The following is a 12653-nucleotide window of genomic DNA, read 5'->3' on the forward strand; positions in this document are numbered from 1 at the left end:
GCTCATCTTCATCCTCTAAATACATCTCAAAATGGAAGCATGGCTGGCAGAATCCTGATTTCCTAAGCAAAGAATCCTGATTTCCCAAGTTTCTGGATGAAACTCTTTTCCTCTCCCTTCTATTGCTACATTTCTTAAAATGAATACATAAATATATTTTGTACATGAATGACTTTAACCTAATCTTTCCCCTTAAGATACCACCTTCAGGAGAGCCAGGATGTGCTACCATGACTAAGATTGTTTCTCAAATTTAGGTAACAGCAAAATGATCCATCCTTTCTGGGAGATTTCTCAACCAATTTGTTCCACAAACAAGTCTAAAGACAAAGTTCTCTAAGGGAACGCAACAAAAGTCTGTAGAACTATGACAGTAGAAACTCTCCTACTTCTGAAGCTATCTGTAGAAATGTGTAGTCTGCACTTGGTCATTCTCCAGTGACTCAGCTGATGGTTCACAGTTCATTACATGCTTCTTTGAGCTGCGTTAGCTTCGTAGTGCTTTGTACTGCCACAGATAACTGAAGTTGATTTCAACCCAAAGTCAAAAAATAAGACTGAAGAGAGCAACTATTTTGAGCAATGAATAGAAGTGTGAGGATGAGGAAATGAGGGAGAACTTTTTTTCAAGATTTTTTTCTGACTAGCTGCTCCTTGAAATCACTTACAGTATTCATCTCTTTATAAGGACCTTCCAGGGATGCAATCATTTTGTCTTGCCTAGAAGAATGTGCAGCTAGGTGGCATGGTGGATACAACACTATGCTTGGAACCAGGGAGACTCATCTTCATGAGTTCAAATCTGGTCTCAGATACTAATTGTATGACCCTGGGCAAGTCACTTTACCCTGTTGACCTCAGTTTTTCATCTGTACAATGAGCTGGAGAAGGAAATGGCAAACCACTATGGTGTCTGTGCCAAGAAAACCCCAAAATGGGGTTATGAAGAGCTGGACAACTAAAATGACTAAACAACAACAAAGAAGAATTTGCAGGCTTGTTTCTATGACTCACTGATAAAATGTCTATCTTCCTGATGAGTATCTTAGTATAAAAGAATGGAATTATAGCAACCACATCTAGTTAGTGACAAGTATTTGTTGTGGTACTCCCAAAAGCACCACGTTGGCTTATTAAGTCATACAAAGTTTTCCTAAAATATTACTCTTATGAAGAGCTTTTTCAGTTTTATACAAGATAAAGTTCATTTGATTTTACCAACATCCTCTGCCCTTAGCCCTGACTACTTTCCTACTGCTTCTCCTGCCCATGGGTTAAGGGAATATATAATATTTGCTTTCTGAAACAGTCATGCTGGATTGGGAGTCAAGAGACCTGACCCTACCACTCCCAGGCTGTGTGACCTTTAATCCTCTCTGGCTCAAAGGTTCCTCATTTTTAAAATGAGGAACTTAGACTGGATTCCAGCTCTGTTCTATGATACAACTCTGGAAGAAATCTGTCTCCATGAGAATGATACAAAAAAGGAAAAAGAGAGAATACCACAATTTCCTTAGAACTACTCTTTATTTCTCAGTGGGCCCTGGATAGCTAAGTATAGGCTTCCTCTCACTCCACCTCCACTGCAGAGTTCTTTTTTTTTAAACCCTTACCTTCCATCTTAGAATCAATACTGTGTATTGGCTCCAAGGCAGAAGAGTGGTAAGGGTAGGCAATGGGGGTCAAGTGACTTGCCCAGAGTCACACAGCTGGGAAGTGTCTGAGGCCATATTTGAACGTAGGACCTCCCATCTCTAGGCCTGGCTCTCAATCCACTGAGCTACCCAGCTGCCCCCCCACTGCAGAGTTCTTAAGATTACTAAACCAGATAGCGCAGTTTCTAATGATGATTTCAACTGAATCTGAATTGTTAATTTGAGATCTAATCTATACATAACAATTCTTCTGCCAAAAAAAATCCTTCAAAATTATTTGGTTTGAATTATTTATATCATTGAATAATGTATATAGGAAAGGATAGTGGTAGGTCAGAGTAATTCACTACCAAGGGACACTCAAAGCCTTCCCACTCTACCTCTCCCCTTGGTTCAAGTATCCAATATATCCTGAAAAATTGATTCATTCACTAGGCAAAATTTGGTCCAAACAAAGAAGCAACAGAAGAAAGGTGAGTAAATAATACCACCTAACTCCATGATCTTCAAATATCTGTACAAAATGTTGGCTTCTCCTTGGAACTTGAAAATCCCATCAGGGGTAGTTGTCATTACATAGAAATCTTCTTCTCTTTACCAGAATTCTATAATTGCCCATAATTTAGGGATCTTTAGCAACAAATGCTATTATTGGTCTGTGCATAGGTACCCTAATACTCCTCTGAAAGATCCCAAGCACAGAAGTCATCTTTTATTTTGTACTCATCAACCTTAGCATTAAATGTAAGCTTTTTGTTGTTCTCAGATTATATTGTGCCAAGTTAGTGTGCCAAATGAAAGCACTTGTAACTATAAAATGATACTCTATAACTTACATAGTGCCAGGTTATTTGAAGACTTTCACATGTTCACAGGAATATTCTGAGTACCTAATATCATTAATTACTCCAAAGTTGGCAGGCAAGTACATAAAATTTATTGAATTTATTGTTATTTTGTGTTATACGTTCTTTATCTGTAGCATTTTACAATATCTTATCTCAAATAACATGCCTTTATGAATATATGAACCAGTGCTTTTAAAGCATAGCCCTTGAAAATGTGACTATATCAGAATCTTTATTTAAAAACAAATGTGCTGCATTTTTCTCATACTTTACATTTCCTCCCTCTGAATGGTTTTGCCTTGCATTGTACAATCTTCCTCTCTCTAACTTCAGATTTCTTTTTTGTACCTAATGTATGTTTTCTAACTAAAGACTACAGGGGTGAATGTCCAAGTAGGAAGATAGGTGAATATTTTTGTCAATAAGGGTCTCACTTATTTTTATTGCAAATTATAATCCTTTGTTAGTAGAGACTTTATGCCGAACTTATAAATGTTATGCAAAAATGTTGATAGAGAGTAAATCACATAATGCTTTTCTGATAAGCTTATGAAAATATGGGAACTTACATCAAGCAGTTATTAATTTTGACAGTGGAACTGTAAACAGAACCATAATAAATAAATGAGTTTGTGGCTATGAAATAAGACCAGTTTTATTAATGATTCTCATAATCATTCAAATGAATTCAGCCCAATTCTATAGTTGGTCTAGGACTAGAGAAGGCTGAGTTACATTTGGGAAACTGTGTATAAATAAAAGAATGAAAAGTATTATTAGGCACTTGGCATGTACTAAGCATTGCACTAAGTGCTGATGATATTAGTAGAATAGTAAAACAATCCTTGCTCTCATGGAGCTCACATTCTAATAGAGAGATAAAACATTTATAAGAGGTGTCGGCTGCATGTTTGCTGCTTTTTGACAACTCCAAAGATGCGTATTTTAAAGACTGCTGGCTTTTTGGTGATGCTATGTGGCCATATGAGTTGTGAAATTCCACTACCTCAGAAAATTTTTGGAGAACTAAGTGGGAGGTATAAATTAGGTGCAATATATTATCACCAAAATGCTGCATAGGAGAAGAAATGTAAAGAATACCACCATCGAAGAGTAATATGACCAGAAAAAGAGGTGAGCCTCATTTAATGAAAGCAAGGAATAAAAGATGGATAGTCCATGTGTTCCATCGTCATTCATATAATGTCAGAAGATGCTGAGGAACTTTCTGCCCACTCACTCCCATCCATAATCCCACCCAGGATTTTAATGGACCATGGAAGACTAATGGGAAGGCATGACAAAATCATACACAATAAGAATATAGGCTTGAGCTGAGATCTACAGTGTTTTGGAGGAGTTCTCACACATAGGAAATCATAAAGACATCATATTATGAACATGTTTGGGGGAATTTTAAAAAAATGCACAAGAAATCATATAGTCAGGCGAATGTTTTCCTTTTTAAGGTTATCACCTTGGTTAGCTCTACAGTGATTCTATCCATTGATCAAATATTTTGGGAAGAGGTGGGAAACTACTTTATTTTTTTTAACCCTTAACTTCTATGTATTGACTCCTTGGTGGAAGAGTGGTAAGGGTGGGCAATGGGGGTCAAGTGACTTGCCAAGGGTCACACAGCTGGGAAGTGTCTGAGGCCAGATTTGAACTAGGACCTCCTGTCTCTAGGCCTGACTCTCAATCCACTGATGCTACCCAGCTGCCTGGGAAACTACTTTAGAAATAACTTTGTTTTACAAATGAAGGCCAGGCTTGTTATTTCATATTCACACCTTTGTTTTTTGACCCAAGAAAATTCAGAAAACAAATACAAAGTAACCCCTGGGGAGGCAGGGAGGCATTCCCTTCAGAAGGGAAACATTTCATACAGAAGGTAAAATTTGAGCTGAGTCTTGAAGGAAACTAAGATTTTCAAGAAGTACATGGTTGAAGAGGGAATACACGTTAGGCATAGGGAACAACCAGCAGAAAAACATAGAGGTAAGCTATGGAATATTGTGCTTAAAGAACAGAAAGAAGACATTTTGGCTTCCCTTTTGGGACTAGTGCATGGAAGGGATTAACAGGAAAAAATACTGGAACCCTAGGTTGGGACATGGTTGTAAAGAGCTTAAAAAGACAAATAAAGGAGTTAATATTCAGTTTTAGAGTTTCTTAAGTTGGGGGACAGAGGAGTACAATGGTAATATAGTCAAACCTACACTTTAGGTTTTGTGAGATGCGTCAGGGTTAAATTTAAGTAGAAAGAGACATGAGGTAAGCAGACTGGTTAAATTACTATTGAAATTAATAATACCAGGCAAGGGGTGTTGAGAATCTGAACTAGGGTGTTAGATTTATGACTGAAGGGGACAGATATGAGAGAGGCAGAGATAAAGATGGTGAGATTTGGTAATTGGTTGGATATGTGGGATAAGTGAGAATAAGTAATAAAGGATGACCGAAGTTAAAAATCTGGTCACTAGTAAGATTGGATAGAAATAGAGAAGTTCAGGAGAGGAGGAGTTTAGGGAGAGAAGTAATGACTTTTCTTTGGCACATGTAGAGTTTGAGGATATATATTGACATCCTTGTCAAAATGTACAATAAATCGTTGTTGATGTTAGAGTGGAACTCAGAAAAAAGACCAAGGTAGAGTATTTATATATAAACAAAGATGTGTGTGTGTGTGTGTGTGTGTGTGTGTGTGTGTGTGTGTGTGTGTGTTTTCCTGGGAGCCACTTGCATAAAGATGTTAATTAAATCTATGGGAGATGATGTTATTGCCAAGTGAGGGAGTACAAGAAAAAAGAAAAGGGAGCATAAGATAAAGCCTTGAGAAACACTGATAAGGGACATGATTATGATCCAGCAAAAAAGGCTGAGAAGGAGCAGTCAGATATGCAGGAGGAGAACAAAGAGAGAGTGGCATCACAAAAATCCAGAGAAAAGACAATATTCAGAAGGACAGAATGGCCAATAGTTTCAAATGTTGCAGAGAGAATGTGATAGATGAGAATTGAGAAAGGCCATCAAATTTGGCAATTTAATTGGTCACTGGTAATTGTGGATGCTAGTTTCAATTGAGGGCTGAGGTCAGAAGCCAGATTGCAGAGGGTTTAGAATATAGTGAGGGAAGTAGAAAATAAAGGCAATGCAGATAGTTTTTTTCAAGGGAAAAGAGATGTAGGATGATAGCTAGTGAGAAGAATAAAAATGACTAATGATGGCTTTTTTAAGGATCTTCAAGAAATGACATGTATAGGCAGCAGGAATGGAACCAGTAGATTGGGAGAGTTTGGATATAAGAGGGAGGGGATTATAGTGGAGGTATTCTGTTATATTAAGAGGACAGGATCAAGGGTAAAGATATCAGGGTTGACTCCCATGGATTAATTACTGCCTCTATGCTGATAGTTCTCAAATCTTCCCATCCTGTCCTAAGCTCTCTGCTGACATCCAATCTCACATCTCTACATTTTTGTAGACATTTTTGAACTAGACATCCTATAGAAATCTTATGCTTGAATGTCTAAACTGAATTCATTCTTTTTAAAGACTCATAATCCCCACAGTAAAGGGTTCAGTGTAAGGCATAAAAATAAAAGGGTTGGACTAAATTAATGAGTGTGGTCTCCAGGAATTATGACTCAATTCCAAATGACTTTATATGGTAGTTTATTTAAAAATGTCAAACCATAACCTTGAATCTCAAACAAGTCCTCTGTCTTGTTTGGCACAGATTCTCAGCAGTCCTACCAGGATTGATTGGTCTTTTTGACCTTGTGCTGGTAGGCACTATGCAGATTTTCAACAATCCCATCAGGTTTGGTTTGTCTCCTTGACCTTGTGCTTCTTTGCCCTGTATAATGACTCTTTTGTTCCCTTCTCATGGAATCAGACACAATCATTAATCACAGTTCCATAACATTTATTAATCAATTGCAGGTTTCCATAATCTAAAGCTTTTGGGTATACATTAATATTAGAGTAAATATATATTTTAAACTTGTATTATTGCAAAATAAAAAAGATTAATATTGATTTTATGTATTTTATGAGTACATGAAAAATGAGAAAGGGAAAAAATAAAATATTCTATTAAAATAAAAAGAAAAGTAAAAAAATAAAATAAAAATTCAGGAATTCAGTGTGTCAACCAAAACAGTATCCACTTGTCTATGGACTTTTATCTCCAATGTAAGTGACAGGATACATTCAATCAGTATCAATAGCAGGTAGTCTCTTTACATGTGAGCAATGAATCCAAGAGTCCTTTTCTCCAATTTTTATAGCTGTTGGAGTGGTTAACACTACTTGCAATGTACCATCCCAAGCAGGCTGAGTTCCTCCAGTGTGCTGGAAATTCTTTATGTATGCTTTTTCCCTTGGGTATAGGTCATGGAGTGAGAAGACCATAAGAAGATGGAATGGACCCTGCCTTTTAGAGGACACAAATTGATCCATCATCCTCAATTCAGTAGGACACTTCACAGGGGTCCACCCAAAGAGTCAACTTGCTGGGCAGCAGACTGTACAGCTGAGGAAGGCTGAGTCCAATCTGCCTGTCTACCTTGCTGATGATGGAGTCCATCTTGTGGTTGATTAGGATGCAGCAGTAGCCTGAACCTTTTGATGGCTTTTCTGAGAACCAGTGGTGTTTATAGTGTTCTGTGAGTGCCCTGTGAAGGGCCCCACTGAAAACTTGTAGCCTCTATTTGCTTACATAGCCCCAAGTCCTCAACAAGCTGAAGAGGAACCCCATGGCTATGGGGATATCCAGGAGCATATTGGTTCTCTTCCCCATCTAGCCTGTCTGGTTTATCTTAGGTGAGAGGGGTAGTAGGGGAAGTGATGCTGGCACCAGCAGCAGCAGGAAGGGGAGAGTCCACCAGGTTGGACCAGCCACTACTCTGAAGAGTCCAGTTGAGTTGACTTCCAGACCACCAAAGATGAAAAGAGTAGTAAATGTTTTCAAACTTATTTATGACTACAATGGGCTCATCTTCATCTTTCCTCTGGTGACCATTAAATATGTATACGGCTACTCTCCTCAATTCCTCGAGATCCATATAGTCCCAATTTGGGCAGCTAGTCCTAAAGTAGTCTTTGACCACTGTACAACAATTCTCAATGGATTGTCTATGAATTTGTCTAATATCCATTCTCTGGACAAATCAAAGTCTATATATATGTTTTCCACCTCAATAAGTCTGTCCATGAACTCGGAGGGAATTTCATCCATTTCTTGTTTGGTCCTTTTGAATTTTGGCCATGTATCGGGCCTTTTAGAGCAAGCTCTCATATTTGCTGAGTTTGAGTGGAAATAGTGTTGGAAAGAGTTTAGGAGGGGGGATAGGTTGGGTGGGAGGGGTTTGAGTTGCAATAGTGTAGGCCATGAATTTAGGAGTTTGAGTACCTTTAAAGGTAGTTAGACCAGAATGAGGAGGAGTTGAAATAGCTTGAGTATGCTCAGAAATGTGTGAGGCCTGATAGGAATCAGACTGTGTTGGCCTTGATGTTTGGAAAGAGAGATCTCTCTTCTTAGTCTGTTTTTTTTTTTTTTAAGGTTTCTATGTAAGCCTTGAGATCCCCTAAACTCTCATCCATATTTTCCAATTGTTCAAGCTTATCTTTTAATCCAGCTATTTGTGAAGTAGTATGAGGAATAATTGGTTGGGTTGGAGAGGGAATGTGTCAGACAGAGGAAATTTGTCATAAAAGATGGGGCTGAGATGAATCTCTAATTTGCATTTCTAAATTGTTTAGGTTATTTGTCAAGTTTCTCTGAGAGAGATAGATCCTACTATCATAATCATATCCAGGAACAGTGCTAAATATATTCACTGGGATATGTTCTCTGGGATTATGAGCCATTTTAAATACCAAAGGAAAGAGTGTTGATCCAACTTTGGAAATGCCATTAAAAATCATTCTAAATGTTTGTCCTGTCATGTTTAAATTGCTATTAAAAATCATTCTGTGGCCTCAGACACTTCCCAGCTGTGTGACCCTGGGCAAGTCACTTGACCCCCATTGCCTACCCTTACCACTCTTCCACTTAGGAGCCAATACACAGAAGTTAAGGGTTAAAAAAAAAACTAAACTAAAAAAATCATTCTGAATAGTTGTCCTTTCATATTTTAAATTTAGTTATTGAATTGCTTGCTATTTTGGTTTTTATCACTAGATACCACTACTGGCTAGGGGTTAGGGTCAGAGTATGGTCTTTTTTCTAAATAGACCTTAATCCAATTAACTTTCTGGGTTGAGGGAAGGTATAAAAACAAAGCCTTTAGCCTGAGGCTAAGTATAGGAGGGCTATGGAAGGCAATTGCCTTCCACCCAAGAACCTTGTGCTTCCTAACCAAGTGCTTCCTTCTTCATACAAAACACTGCTTTTCTGAGTTGGCCTGGGGCAACAACAGTTTTTATAAATTATTTTTGCCCTTATTTGGGCACTAAAATCCTGTTAGGATAAAAAGGTCTAGTTTGTTACTTTAATGCTACTCTTCCTGACTGATCTCTCCAGGTTTCACTTCTCACATAAATTAATCCTAGAGACATATGGGGCTTGGGGAAAAAAAGGGAAAGTAGGCTCCCAGGAGCAAAACAAGGCTAAAATTTTGTTTATTTCAGTTTAACAGTCACATTATCTAATGACAAACTTCTGAGCTGAGTTCAGTAACTTTCTCTGGCAGTTTTTGACTAAGTGGTGAAGATCCACCCAGGTGAAAACCTGAGGGTCAGCTAATTGGGTTATTTTTCCCCTGAGGCAAGGAGGTTGTAAATAGTTCCCCAGGTGAGACTTCAGGGCCCTGCCACTACACTGTGTTCTATTTATTTTAAGAGAAAAAGGAAAAAAAAATGTTTGAATTCACTTTGTCTAGCAGTTGTGAATTGCAAGCAGGAGGTAGTAGAGTGAAAAAAGAGTCGAGAAAATTGAGGGAGATTGAGGATACTTGTCACAACCTTCATGGATTAGCCAGAAATGCAAAGGTTAAAATGTAAAGGGTAGAAATAAAAGATTTGGACTAAATTAATAAGAGTGTGGTTACCAGAAATTATTACTCAATTCCAAATGACTTTTTATGGTAGTTTATTTACAAAAGTAGAAAGAATGAAAGTAAGGAAATCAGAGAGAGAGAGTAGATATTTACTCCAGCCTGGTCTGAACCAGGCAGGGCTTAAGTGGTCCCAGCAAAGGGGCCCAAAGGAAGGGTTTTAGCTATACTTAAGGATGAGTGGGGTGTATAAGCTTTTGGTGATTAGATCTAAAAATGGGCCAGGAAGAGTTAATCCCATCTTCATGCCACCTCCTAAATTCCCTATTTTTGAAAGGTAACACTATCCTCCCAACCTCTGCTATTCAGAACCTTGACTTCTCACTATCTCTCATTCCTACCCCCCAATTTCCAATCTGTTTTCAAAATGCCAATTTCTCCTTTGCAATATCTCTCAAATATAACCCCTTTCTCTCTTCTGATAACTATTGGACTACTGCAATAACTTGATAGGGAATCTGCCTACCTCAGTTCTCTCTTTTCCAATTCATCCTTCATTCAGCCACCAATATTTTCATAAAGAGCAAGTCCAATCATGTCACCCTCCTAATCAATAAATTCCAGTAACTTCCTATCACTTCCAAGATCAAGTGTAAATTCCTTGATTTGGCATTTAAAGCCCTTCACTCCCAGTCACTCCTCTTTCCAGTTTTCTTATATCTTACTCCCCACTGTATGCTCTTCTCTTCTACCCCTAATCAAACCTTACCTTCTTTCTTAGTATCTGTCAATGTGGAATCTAGAAGCCCCCAAACTCATAGCCTAGTAAGATTTGAGGATCCCCAGTTTAGCTAGCTTAAAGGTGAAAATCCCCAAGTTTTGAACTTGTCACATGAGTTTTTCCCTGAGGGAAAGTCCAACTTCACTACTCTCAGACTAAGAGACCTTAAGGTAGTTTAAGTGGGGACTGCTAATCCTATCAGGTGTGGTAAGGGGTAAAAAAGGGTTTGATTGGGTAAATATTAAAAGGTTGGACACCAGGGGATTGAACAACTATCAGTCCCCAATTAAAGAATAACTTCAAATTAAAATGACTTTTATGGAAATTTATTTACAAATGAAAAGAGGAAGTACAAATAAGAAAATAAGAGAGAGGATAAGATAGGATAAGTAATCTAACACAGTAGGTAATTTGCTCTGATTCTCTAGTTCAATACAGGTAGATCTAATTAACCCTCAGCCAAGGGAAATCTGGCCTTGGGATCAAAGCCAGAGGCCCAAAGGACCTCGAAGGGGAATGAAGCAAAAGCTTCAGCCACAGAGTCTCTATAAAAACTCTCTCCTTAAGAGAAGTTTAGGAAGATTCACTTTTTTTTTTTTTTTTGTGGGAAGCAGAAAAAAAAATTTATTCCAAAGGGAGATAGAAATTTAATTTAAATTCTTTGGAAAATACAATTTGATACAGCTCCAACACCTTTAGGGTACATTTTTCCTCTGAACATGATCTCTTGGTGATGAACAAAACTGTAGCCATTCATCTTGCTGTTTGAGTCTTAAATATATCAAAGATATATGGACTCTTCTGAAGCAGAAAAATATGATTTCTTAGTGAGATGTATTATTGTCTTTTCCCCATTTATGTCTAAGAACTTGAAGAACTCCTCCCCCATATACCTTTGGTTTATTTGTTAGATAAAAGAGGCACACAGTTTGACAAAGTGAAATTTTTTTTTTAATTTTAAACCCTTAACTTCTGTGTATTGACTTATAGGTGGAAGATTGGTAAGGGTAGGCAATGGGGGTCAAGTGACTTGCCCAGGGTCACACAGCTGGGAAGTGTCTGAGGCTGGATTTTGAACCTAGGACCTCCTGTCTCTAGGCCTGGCTCTCAATCCACTGAGCTACCCAGCTGCCCCAAAGTGAATTTCTTAAAAGTATGTAACATACAAAAATACTCAAGTTTGGAATAAGGTGAAAATTCAAGTATAGTATAAATATTTAAGGCAGCTGGTCTCCAGTCAGATGACTTAAGGCAGTCTTTGGATTAAGAGGTACTCTTACAAGATGTAGAGTATTTATCTTCTTTTCCTAAATGAGAGTCACACAGATCATCCTCTTCCTCAAGGTCAGTGATATGAGAGATATCAAATGGTTTCATTTTTTAACTCTGGTCCAAAGAGTGGGTGGAGCTGAGCCAGAAAAGCAATCAGCCAAAAGAGATAGCAGCAAACAGAACTGACTACCAGCATGATGACAATAATACCTCAGCTGGGACTTTTAGGGATGAAGAAGGGGGAAAAAATGCCAATGACCCCTCCAGAACATGCTCATCAGGATGACTGGCACTGAGATGCCTCCTGGCGCCATGGCTACCAACTTTCCTTCACCAACCCAGCTCCTTTCACCAGGTTCTCTTCATACCTAACCAGGAAGTATCCAAGATTCAGTCTTAACACTCACCATGTGGAACAGTCCTACCAGCTCCAGACCTCCTCCAAGTCTGGTCACAAACCAGAAGAGCTCCTTCAGGTCCCATTCAGGAACCAGAAGAGAGGCTGAGCTCACTGAGGTCTGTTTTACTTCATTTATTTATAATTTTAATTTAAATTTTTAATGAGTAAAAATCTATTTTTTCTCCCTCTTCCCCATTGAGAAACAAAGAAAAGCAAAAGCCTTGTAATAAACATGCAGTCAAGGAAAACCAATTCTTCTGTTGTCCCTGTCTAAAAAATACATATCTCCATCTCTATCCCGAGTCCACCTATTTCTCTGTCAGGAAAGGTCCTGTAGAATCATGTTGGTTATTATATTGTTTAGTTCTCAAGTTTTTCAAAGTCAGGATATTTTTTCTTCTTTACAATGTTGTTTTTTTTTTTTTTTTAACATTTATTAATCTACTGAGGTCTCTTTTTAAAGGAGCCTCTTTTGTGCCACTTCCTGTGGCCTCCTCTTAGTTTATGTGTCCAATCACAACAGACGCTTTTCTTAGGACTGCCCAGGAGGCAGTCAGTAAATTCTGATTTGTTACTCTAGCACACGTGGGTTACACCCAACTAGTGAGTTAAATGGAGATGTTTTCAGCTTTGGTGATTAAATCTAAAGATGGGCAGAGTAGATTTAATCTCATTATCACAATGTTGAGTATC

General features: G+C 38.1%; 1 pseudogene; it reads right to left on the bottom strand.

Moving 5' to 3' along the window:
- Positions 1–11633: 11633 nt before the first annotated feature.
- On the bottom strand, positions 11634–11874 carry LOC123235884 (annotated as a pseudogene).
- Positions 11875–12653: the final 779 nt, after the last annotated feature.

Source organism: Gracilinanus agilis, chromosome 2, assembly GCF_016433145.1.
Source record: "Gracilinanus agilis isolate LMUSP501 chromosome 2, AgileGrace, whole genome shotgun sequence".
Lineage (NCBI taxonomy): Eukaryota > Metazoa > Chordata > Mammalia > Didelphimorphia > Didelphidae > Gracilinanus > Gracilinanus agilis.